This window comes from Python bivittatus, unplaced genomic scaffold (genome assembly GCF_059951505.1).
Source record: "Python bivittatus isolate LINGU-HERP-01145 unplaced genomic scaffold, Pbiv_v1 ctg000690_np1212, whole genome shotgun sequence".
Taxonomy (NCBI): Eukaryota; Metazoa; Chordata; class Lepidosauria; order Squamata; family Pythonidae; genus Python; species Python bivittatus.
In genome coordinates this window covers 7,356,921-7,369,442 of record NW_028277096.1, presented here as the reverse complement: position 1 = coordinate 7,369,442, position 12,522 = coordinate 7,356,921, and positions in this window count along the sequence as shown.

Here is a 12,522-nt window from a genome sequence, read left to right as displayed (position 1 = left end):
TCTAGGAAGGGTTGCCATGAGGAGACAAATTTAGAAACAGTATTATTTCTTATTAAAGCTTTGGCTTTGCCATTTGAGCCAAGTCCATTAGTTTAATAATCCATTCTTCCACTGTAGGTATTTGTGAGTCTTTCCATCTTTGCGCATATGTGTTTGAGGATCTCATCAACTCCATCGAATTACAACCCACTCAGTCTTCCCTTTCACTCTTCCTTCATATTTTCTGTGTTTCAATTCTCATTCATTCTGTCTAGATGTTAAATCATTTCAATATTCTTATTTCATACCGGTATCTTTTATTTGTATTCAATCTACATTCATTCGGCATCCATTCATTCTTGAGCCTATTGCTTCTTGTTTTATCATGTCTCTTCTTAACTATCCTATTTCCACTGCATTCAATGTACTTTTATGTTTCCCCTGTCATACCTGCTTCTCACTTCTACATAACAAAGGGAGGAGGAGCATGCATAACCCCATTTTTTGCTTCTTTCAACAAACATTCAATAAGCAATAATAGTTGTACCAATAGAAGAGAATATATGTAGCTCAGGGTTGAACTGTGGAGCCCTTGGGGTTCTCTGAGCTTGGTTTTCTTGAAGACATTTTGTTACCCAGCTAGGTAACATCTTCAGTGCTAGAAAGGAATGGGATTTGCTCTCTCTTTATATACACTAGCTTGCCCTATCAGTGTTGGTGGGGGTGTTGTTTTCTCCTTGGTAGTTCCTTGATTCCTTGATCCTATTCAGACAAGTCAGCCATCAACAGGCACATATAAGCAACATCTACACAGTAATCAAAAGAGACAATAAAAAAGAAACAAAAAGACCAGAATACCTCCTCACCAGCAATCAACACCCAGATAAACAGAGATTAACACCAGGATTAACACCAGGCAAACAATCAAGCAAGCAGTAAACAATATCCTAATCAAGGAACTATCAACTCAGACAAGCAAGCAATAAACAGCAGCCTAGTCAAGGAACTACCAAGGAGAAAACAACACCCCCACCAACACTGACAGGGCAAGCTACTATATACAGTATAAACAGAGAGCAAACCCCACTCCCTTCTAGCACTGAAGATATTACTTAGCCAGGTGATGAAATGTCTGCAAGAAAACAACCAAGCTTAGAGAACTCCAAGGACTCCACAATAATAGTTGTTCCTGCTAATACAATGTATTAATGACTGATGATGGCCCTGCCATTCAACTGAAGTAGGTTTTAGACTGGGCCACCCATCTTTCCAATGGGTACAAAGAATTCACTCATCTAAAATGCTGGTGAAGTGTTCTGCCAAAGCTCCTCAGTCTTCTGCCCTTCACCTGCAAGGGAAAATGAGAAAGTGAGAGAGCAAGAGAGTGAGAGAATAAGATGGTCTCCTGATATTCTCCTCGGAGTGGTGTGATCTGTGATCTTATTTTGCTTGAAATGCCAAGGCTGTAGCAGTCATCTGGCTCATTCTTGAAGCAGAATTCTGGGAAGTAAATGGTTGGAAAGTGTTCCACCCAGCTGACTTGGGAGCCAGCACTAGAGTTAGGGTGAAATCTTAATGCCATTTGCAAGACAAGCCAAACATTCTGATCTCTTGGCTCCAGGTCAGAGAACGCTGACAGAGAAGAACAAAAATAACTTGTGAGAGCACAAGGGCAGAGGTGAAAGGCAGATGTCAGCTCAGGACACTGTTGAGGGGACGTTCCTCGCCAGATAGCTGCTTCAGTCAATGGCAAACTTCTTCACATGGCTGCAATTTGTCCTCTCCTGGGAGGATAGGGAACTGGGTTTCTTTAGCTTTGAGAAGACCAAGTGGGAGTATAAGAGCACTTGTCAGACATCTGAAATAGTTGTCACCATGATGCAAGTCAAGATCTGTTTCCTATCATTCCAGAATGCAGAACATGGAGTAATCGTTTGTGGTTGTAAGAAAGCAGATTCTGACTGAATGTTAGGAAAAACTTCCTCATAGTAAGAGCAATTCAAGAATGGAACAAGTTACCAAGAAAGGTGATGAGTTCTTCAGCATTCAAGCACAAGTTGGACAGTCCTCTTTAATTTGTATTCCTGCACTGAGTAGAGTTGGACTGAACGGCCTAAATGGCCCTTCCAACTCTATGGTTATATGACTTCCTGCCGCTAACACGGCAGAAAGTGTTTTCAGATGTATCTTGTGTGTGAAGACAAGGTAATACTTGCTGAGTAGGAGAATAACATGGTCCATGCGCATTTATCTAGGAAACCAGTTCTAAGAGTACCCTATTCTCCAATAACCAAACTCACCTGGGGGGATCTCAGTCTGCCTCATGAGGTTCACTTAATGTTGCAAAAAGTTTGCACCATCCTTCTCTGAATCCCACCTCTGTTATTATCTTGCCAAATAGTCACAATAATTTCTTTGAAACTCTGTGAGAAATTCAGGGAAGCAGGAATCTGAATAGTAAAGAAAATGTTGCTTGCTACTTAGAGATGCTAAGAAGAGCTCCAGGCTGGATAGGACCGAGTGTTGATCTTGCCCAGCATCTGGTTTTCATCAGTGGCCAGCCAGATGTATCGGACAAAGTCACTAGTGAAGGCAGCAGTTGGTGCTGAGTGTTATACTGCTCCTAAATGTTGATGTTCCATCTAGGTATTGGGGCCATGAATCATTTTTCCTGCTCTTCCATGAAATAAGTAAATAAGTAAGTGCAAGTAGTGTGACCTTTTTGGTAGCAAGAAAAACATCGAAACAAATACACTGTAATTAACAGAAATGGCATGCAGACTTTGGGAAGAATTTCTAGTATGATTTGCTGTATAATAAAACAATTCTACAATGTACATACATAAATTTTGAGTTTAGAGAGCACATTTCCTAAGGTGACATTATCAAATTGATGTACAGGTGGAACTGTGATTCAGATCTAGATTCCTCCTGACTCCCCACCCCACCCCTCAGGCCTGCCCTGATTTCCCAAATTCTACACTTCTTCAGGTGCTGGATCAGGCTAACTGGAATTGTTTCAGTCTTCACTGTAAAGCCCTGGGGTACCTCTTAATGGGATTTCAAGAATCCATGTCTCATTAATTGGATTTTACAGGGGATCCAGTTGATATTTTCTACTTGGAACTCTCCCCTGTATTCATATGTACCCTCTGCTTTGTCTTTCTTTTTCCATCCTCCCACCAAATTTTGAGTAACAAGGTAAAGAGTGAAAAGCTGCATGACTAGTTGTGCTCAGAGCCATCTATCTGGACATTTGCCTGCTTCCCTACAACTTGGCTTGTTTCAAGGATTCCTGGAGAGCATAGTCTACCTGACTCTTGGCACTGGGTCTGGTTAGGAGGCCTCCCCCCTCCCCACCGCTGCCCCCACTGCCTTCCCTTCTGCTGCTTTGCCAAGAGACTTCTCTGGGTTTCAGCCTTCCTGTTCTGCAGACGCCGGAGCCATCACCCAAGTCTTTTGGCTTGTCATAACATTTCCCTCCCCGGGTTGGACTGCTTGGAGCTTGAGGCCTGTTGATGCAGCACAGACCGTCTCGCCTTGCTGGGTGGCTCTCCCCCACCCACCCCAAACATCATCTCCTGCCATCAGAATAATCTCAGAGATTCTGCTTAGACATGGCTGTTGCTTTAGTGAAGGCTGTGCATGGCTGGCATTTGAAAGGATTGGTGGCCTCTCTTCTTGCTTTCAGAAGAACAAATCTGCTGGAATAGACCCAAAGGCAATGTAGCTGTGCATTAGGTGGCCAAGAGCAGCTAGCTGGGGATGGACACAGAGAACAGTTGGCTCACCTTCTCCACAGCAGTTAGAAGTATGCACTGCCTCTAAGCATGGAGTTTCCATTGAGCTTTTCCACAAAATCTAAAGCAGCCTTCTCTGATATGGTGCTGAGAGCCATCCTGATTAAGCATTATGGGAACTGAAGACCAGCATCTCAAGAGGGCATCGGGTTGAAAAAGGTTGATCTAAACTTATGGTTTCACCCATTTGTTCAGATAGCAAGTTTCATAAGATCCTTTGCAATGAGTACATGTCCTTTCATCTAGAAAAAGAAAATATTGCTAGGGCATTACAGCAGTGATAAATTACTTGCCCCCATGCTGTAAATGATTTTATAGTCACTAATGTCCACCTCCCTTTAGTTGGATGTGTAATTGTTTTTCTGAAGTAAAAAGCCCGCAAAGGCTTTCTTCACAGTACAGTCATTCAAAACCAGCTTCCCCAGTCGCACGTTCCAGATGTATGGAATCACAACTCCCATCTTTTCGAGCAAACACCATGGGAGTTGCATGGGGGTGGGGAGGAGAGATCAGCCCAGTGATTATGCTCTTGTTGGGTGTTGCAGAGACTGTTCCTTCCTATTTACCATTTACATGAAGCCACTGGGAGAGGTCATCTGTGGCTTGGGGTTTGCTATCATCAATTTACTGATGACACCCAGCTTTACATCGCTACTCCAGGCCAGGTGGTGATGTCACTGAAGTCCTGTCTGAGTATTTGGAGGTTGTGAAAGTCTGGATTGGAGAGAACAGGCTTAAATTGAACTCTAGCAAGACAGAGTTACTGTTCGTCCATCATGCTTCCCTATCTGCTCTAATGATATCTCTTGATGAGGTAACACTACCCCCAAAGAAGCAAGCCCATGTCTTGAAGCTCTTTTTGAACCCATGGCTTCTGCTAGAACAACAGGTAGAGGCCTTTGCCATCTTTAGCTGGTGTACCAGTTACAACCCTAACTGGGGCAGGAGGATCTTGCTTCAGTGATTCACGCTCTCATCACCATCCATTTAGACTACTGAAACTCACTTTACATGCGGTGTCCTTTAAAGACCACTCAGAAGATACAGTTGGTTCAGAGTGCAGCAGCCTGGTTTCTAATTGGTGTTCCCTGGTGGAAACATATTACACTAGTTCTGTGGGTCCTATCATTGGTTACCAATAGGCTTCTGAGTGCAATTTAAAGTACTGATGCTAACCTGTAAAGCCTACATGGCTTGATGCCAACTTATCTACAGAACCACAGTCTCCCATTGGAATTGGCTTGGCCAGTTTGATCAGCACAGGGAAAACCTCTAGTGATTTCCTACTACAAGTGAAGGTTGGACAAAGCTCAATGGTGCTGCTTTTTGTGACTGTTCCAATCTTTTACAATGGCCTCCCAGTGGACTTCTGGTTGGCTCCACCGTCCCTGCTCAAAAATGGAGCTCCAATGGAGGGCATTTGGACCTTGATTCTATTTTGACTGAGTTATAGTTTGGTTTGGTTAATTAATTTTATTCTCTACCTTTAAATTGGTTTGGGACCTTTTATGTGTGTATTGTTATTGTATATTGTTCATTGTGTATTTTATCTTGTAGGCTGCTGAAAGTCCGTCAGTATCACAATGGTCCATAAATGTGATTAATAGATAAATAAATAAAACTGTAATTCAATACAGTGAAATGGATTTTATCCCCGTGCAGTTAATTCTTGTCCACTTCAGTCATTTTCAAAATTACAGTTTGGGGGCCACTTTTGGAAAGACTTGAGAGAGAATAACCAAGGATCTGGGGGACCACAAGCACCTATGAAGCCTCAGTTGTGCCTTCTGCCCTAGATAATTTGATGGCTGGTCCCCTTTTCTTACTCCATGGCTGTGCTTTTTTTTTTCCCTTTGGAGATGAAACAACCACAACTTGCCCACTTTATTTCTAATGCAGTTGGACTTTTGATTTATACTTAATATGATTTAGATCTCCCTCCAATCTTATCCCAGTCTTTCTTGTGAGTTTGCTTTTTTTAGGCCATTACCCCCAGAGTTGTGTGATGTTTTCAGTCATTCCTCCTCCTTTTCCTCCTCCAAAAAGGAATGGAAAACAAGGAGGGAGGCCAGCTGCACTAATCAATTGTGGCCTGGAGGAATTATTTTGTCTGCCGCAGGAGGGGAACTCTGCACTTAGTGCTGTCATTTTATTGCTATTTATAATCCCTCGTTGCACCAGCTTGGAAATTTTGAGAGTTTGACCCCATCCAAAGTCCCTAGGAGAGCAGTTTAGGACACTTTTCTCAATGTTCTGCAAAGCAATGCTGTCTACATATGGGTTAGAGAAGATGATGATGATGATGATGATGATGATGACGACGACGATGATGATGATGATGATGATGATGATGATGATGATTTCAGTGAATGGAGGGGATTCAAAGAGGTTCTTGCATGTTATGATCTTTTGGCAGGACATTGAGAGATTCATTTCCTTGGCTGCAGCCCTCTGCTAGCTGCCAGCTTTTAGGGACATATATAGCTACTTGGGAGTAGAGTGATATTTGTTGATGCCACTTTTCTGTCTTGGATGCAACCTGATGCTGGATAGCTGTTATCACCAGAGCTCTGGAATCTCCAGTTACCTCCACCTTCTGTCATTTGGAGATGGACTGCAAGTCAAATGCCAAAAAGTTTTTAAGGATGGTATTTAGGAATCATGAAGTCCAAAATTGCCTCATCATTTGCTTTCTATGCCTGGTCTGCCTGCATTATTAGACAATTAGTTTGCATTTACATATTAGCCCAACCCAAACCCAAGCCAACCTTCAAATCCTCTGTTTTCACACAGAAATAGATTTGGAGCCTGATGGCTTTTGTGTCTTTTCAGCTGGGAAAGCAAGCTTTTGCTTTGTCCTCAAATGTGAGGTGAAACTTGACACCGATTGCATTTAGGATTGATAAATGCATTCTGTCTGCAAACACCAGCTGAATCACAGAACACATGGCTGTAACAGCCTAATTTTTGCATTTGCTCATTTCTTCCCTGTCTCCTGCTTTTTATAACAGCCTGATGAAGATTCTGGAAAATTTGAAAACTCACATTTGAGGACAAATCAGGTTAGATTAATTGTGCATTTTGGTCCCCCCCCCCCGATAGATCAGGATGAGTACCCATTGCTTTTAATGATCTAATTAAGTTGCCAAGGATTGTTCTATGCTGAGAAAATTGTTGCGTACTGTAGTTTTCACAAATGGGTGCCTTTCTGATTTCTGCCTTTCTGATTGGCTGGGACTACAACCTGACACTTCCAGAATTCCCCAAAGATTCCACTATAGGAGAAAAGGAAGAGAAGACTAGGTTGAAAAGGCTGCCTTAAAAAGCAGAACAATAGTATAATTAGATAGATTTCTCAATATCCCCAAGGAAGCAAAAAAAAAAAAACCCTCAAGATTAAATATGTGGATGAAATATAGAATTGTACACATTCTATTTTTCATTATTTGCCAGGCATACGTAGGTGTCCTTGTTTCCTAACACTGCATTCTAGGAAATGCTTTCATATAACACTGATGATCTTACCAGGAAAGGTAATAAAAGGTCTGTAAGATGAAAACCAAGTTCTGAGAGCATCAAGAACCAGGAATTCAACCCTGAGCTGCATATATTCTCCACTATTGCACCCTTATGCATTCCCTGTATTTTCATCTCTGCAGTGCTGCAGATCCTCTAGAGACACAAAAATCATCCTTGGAGCATTTTAAATCAGTGTAGGGCAGGGCTGTTGCACACTGACAATACACTACATTGAAGTCTTCAGCAAGGGAAAGAAAACATTCTTAATACAAGAGGAGGAGGAGGAGGAGGAGGTGGAGGAAGGGGAGGTTACAACTGTTCCTTAGTTTCATCTGTGAAAAGTTGGAATAATACAGAATTATTCCGGAACTCACAGGTCAGAGGTGAAACATATGGAAACGAATGTTCCGCTATCAAAACTGGTGTCAGACTTCATTGTCCCTTCTCATCACACAACACCATTTATTTCTCAGGCACTTGAAGCTTGTTTCCTGAGCATGCCTCACACGCTTCCCCTCTCAGGCTCAGAGAGAAAAGCCAGAGACAAAGCAACAGTGTTAAACTGCTGGATGAAGCCATGTTTGTACAGATTCTTTTCAAGTGCGCAATTGAAGGCTAAATAGGGAGTGGAGGGGAAGGCCGATGGCTTCGGAATAAAGGCTGTGGCTACAAAGAAGGAGAAAGGCATGTTCATGGCACGGCGGCCCTTCCCTTCTCCCTGCTGGCCTGTCAGAAAGCAGAATGCTGGGTTGGAAGGCAGCCATGGGACAGTGTCTGCCTGGCTCTCTGTTGGCTGGCTGTTCCTTAAAGGAGAGAGAGCGCCAATGTCTTTGGAGAGATTAGAAAGGGCTGTGCCTGTGCCAAGGGAAGGGGGATGCCTGGGAACAATGCTTCATCTTGATACATTTAGGAAATGGGGGATCTTGAGTTGGTTACAAGGCGATGCAGATAGAGATGGGCTGCACAGAGTTGATCTCAGAAAATGAACTAGTCCGGCTTTTGAGCCCCAAGACTCTTTTGTAAAAAGGTGTTTTGTTTCCGCATGGAGCCCTAATTCAAGCTATCTGTGATGGAACAGTGTTATGAAGGCCACGCTCAGGGAGATAAGCATTTCCTTAGCCCCCAGCAGGAGCGTGGGAAGTTTAAGAAGATGAGACTGGCACCACCGTAAGGAATTCACGGTGTTGTGGCTTGCTGGCTTGGGAACTTAGGTTCAGTCTGGAGAGATTTCTGTCTTGAGGTGGAAGCTAATAAACGCAACAGAACCGTATTTGCACTGTCTCGTGGAGTTCTTTGGGCTGAACCTGACACTATCTCACCTACCTTCCTCTCTGGAAGCAACCCAAGCTTTGGAAAGGCAGGGAAAGAGAGTTTCCCTTGGTCTCCTCCAGTATAACAATCAGACCCTCTGAACGCTACACATCCCAGACTCCCAAGCTCTGAGCTTGACTTTGCTGAGAATACAGTGCTTAATGCCTGTACTGTATAGGGCGAGTTTTCTCCTAATAAACCAGCAGACGTTCTACACAAGCATTAAAGCCTTCATACAATGAGGAAGGAGTGGAGATTTCTTCATTGCAATCTGGTCACCTGCCACTGTTCACGGGTGGAGAACAACTGAAGTGAAGCAAATGGATATCTCTGGCTTTGGGAAGAAAATGCTAAAAGAAGGGAAGGGATTTGATAGCGCTGTTCACATATCTGAAGGGATGTCATGTTCTTCAGAGTCCGAAAGTGCAGGACATGGAATAATGGTCTGAAATTAGAGGAAGGGAGATTTTGGCTGAATATTAGAAAATGACTGATGGTGAAAGCCAAGAAACAAATACTAAAAGATGAGGTGATCTCCCCTTTGCTGGATATGCTCAAGCAGCTGCTGTCAGCCTGGGAAGCTTTTTCTGGATTTCTGGGCTAAGCAAAGGCTTGAATCCATGGCCTGAGGGATCCTTCCAATTTTATCTAATTCTGCTCTATGATTCTATGACTGGGGTAGAGCTTTGCTTGCCTGTCTCAGATCTGGCATCTCCAGAGTTTTTCTAAAGCAAGAGTGCACAACTTTGGAGAGGCCCAGAACACACTTAAATGTTGATGGACATGCTGTGGGAGTGAGGACTCCAGGAAGTGTCTAGGACCAATATAAATACATGTATTCCCATGTATTCCATACTTTTCATCTCTAAGACTTTAACATTTATAATTTGGTGATTCGTACTTTGTAGTGGCACAGCAGCTTGGCTATCCCAATGGAAGCTCACAACTAGAAAAATGTCAACATGGTAATGGAAGATGAATCCCCTGAGTTGGAATGCATTGAGTGAGCTATGGGGAAGGAGCAGAGGGCAAATATAAAAGGCAATGATGTGGCAAGATTGAAGCTGAAGGGATGTTCAGCTGCTGATGTGCTCAGAGGCAAAAGGAAAGTTTGATGCTGCAAACATAGGTACATGGAATATCAGGAGTGAAATGTCTAGGTTGAATATTGACATTCTGGGAATCAGTGAATTGAAATGGACTGGAATTGGTCATTTCACATCAGAGGAGCATCAGATCTACTGCGGAAAAGAAAACCATAGAAGAAATGAAGTAGACATAATTAATAAAAGGGTTTCAAAGCCAGTGCTTGGATACAATCCAAAGAAATGATAGAATGATCTCAATTGAAGACCAAGGCAAGCCAATCAACATTACAATGATCCAAGTTTATGCTCTAACCACAGATGCTATCAGACTCTTGGCCTCTGCCTAAAACAAAAAGTAATTCTTTTTCCAAGCATGATGCTTGCAAAGTCTCTTTAGCAAGATTTATTAAGGAGAGAGGGATAGGATTATAAAAATTCCAGTAACTAAGCTATTTCTCACTACAACCAGTTTATTCTCAATATACATTAGGGTAGAATCTTACTCAATTTCTTTTTTACCATTTCTTGGTAAACCAGTGAACTGGCAGGTCTCTTCACTGATAATGAAGGATCTCTCAGGTAGCTGTTTATAAAATCATCTTTTGCATCCTTTTTAGTCTGGGAACATTTTCCTTCAGGGAACCAAACTTTACAAATGAAAGTAAGCAGAAGCTGAACAGTTCTATGGTGACTTGGAATGCTATGTCAACACAACAGCGAAAGAAAAAAAAAGATATACTAATTATAGAGACTGGAAAGTTGGAAGTAAAAGAGCGTCTTGAATAATAGGAAAATGTGGCATCGGTGTACGAAATGAAGCAGGAGACAGACTAACAGTTCTGCAAAGAAAATGAAATATTTATAGCACGTATCTTCTTCCAACAACCTAAAGAGAACTCTACATATGAATATCACTAGATAGACAACACTGATACCAGATTGTGAATTGACTTTGCAAGCAAAGTTAGAGAAGCTTTATTCAGTCAGCAAAACCAAAAACTGACCGAGGCTCAGAATATGAACTCCATCTCGCAAAACTATAACCTAAACTAAAGAAAACAAATAAAATAACCAGATCTGTAAGATACAACCTCAACAATATTCCATAGGATTATATGCTGAAGGTAAAGAATATATTTAATGTATTGGTTTCTCTGAACTGAATGCGGTGACATCTTTAAAGCTGAAGCAAACAGAAATATCCCAAAAGGCAAAAAGCAAAATAAGCTAAAATGACCGTTGGTTGACACGTTGAAAATAGGTAAAGAAAGAGGGAGAGCAAAATGCCAGAGAAGGATGAACATTTGCCCAGATAAATGCTGAGCTTCAGAGAAGAAGGGGCAAGGGATTCTATCTAAATAAGTAATGTAAAGGAACTGGGGATAACAATTGAATGGGAAGGATCAGAGTAATTTCAGAATATTACTGAAATAAAAAGAAACTTTAAAGACACCATCTTGACTTTTTTTTAACACCCCCCCTTCCACTATGGATCCCCCTGCCCATGCACACATACTCTAAAACAGTGTTTCCAAACCTTGGCGACCTGAAGATGTGTGGACTTCAACTCCCAGAATTCCCCAGCCAGCAAGGCTGGCTGGGGAATTCTGGGAGTTGAAGTCCACACATCTTCAGGTCGCCAAGGTTGAGAAACCCGGCTCTAAAAGAAAGTTTGAATGGAAGAAGATGTGTCCTTTGGAATGCTAATTGAAGGAGAGGCAGCTAGCATAATATTTGTGTATATTTGTGTTTAGACAGCCTCCAACGGCAGCTGAAAAGCAGAAAGTTGTCTGTCTGCCACTGACTGAGACACACTATTCTATTAGAATCTTATATTAATGAATTATTAATAATAACCCAAGTTCCTTTGTGGCTTCCTTTACTGCGGGAAGTTGGCCCTACCGCCAAGTCAAAACAACATCCGGGAAGAATATAACAGCAGTCCACTTCCATGTGGTACCAAGCCAACAACTTGGAGAGTCTTTACCTCTGCCAGTCACAACAAGGGTAATATTTGCTGCAATGTGGTATCCATGGTGGATGGCTGTCCTCACATTGGCCCTTCTATGTCCCTTCCTTCAATCCAAGGTAGCTAACTGAATAAAGCCTCTTCTTAAGCTTGAATAAGATAGGGGTGATAATGCCAGGGGAAAAGCTGAAATGGCTCATTCTTCCCCATCTCAATGTTCAGACTAAACTGGCAATATTACTCACACTGAGTAAATTCTTCTGGTTTTTTTTTTAAGCAGGAATTTAAATGAGCTTACAGCTCTTTTCCAGAACCTTTCCAGAGCTTTGTCTTCAGCCATGTTGATAAAAAGAAATGCTGTACAAAATACATGAGTAGAGTGACATCAAATTTCAATCGAGCCCTTTTTCCCCCTTATTCCCAGCTGTGCCAGGTTTTGCTATACCCGTCTTCTGCCCCTCAATGTTTGCTTTTGATTTTTTTAAATGAACGGTCATGAGCTAGAAAACAATGGAGAGGAAGAGGAAATACCCTCTTTAGCAATGAACATATTTCCCACATGCCAAACAGCCTTGAGTCTTCCAAAAGGTGGGGAGCAGGATGTGTTCTATTCCACCACATGCCCTGTCCTATGTGGGATCACACAGGAACATGGTCACTGAAACAGGAAAACCACCTCAAGCACACTGACTTGGCCAGTGGCCTTCGACACCGCAAAGGTGCGGCCACAGAGTTTCCATGAGTCACTTGAAGCTGTTTCTCCTGGGAAATATTCTGTTGCAAAGTTTGGCCCTGGGGGGATGACAGGGGTGTGTGGGGAGGCAGGCCGGGCAGCACTGAATGCCCAAGACAGCAC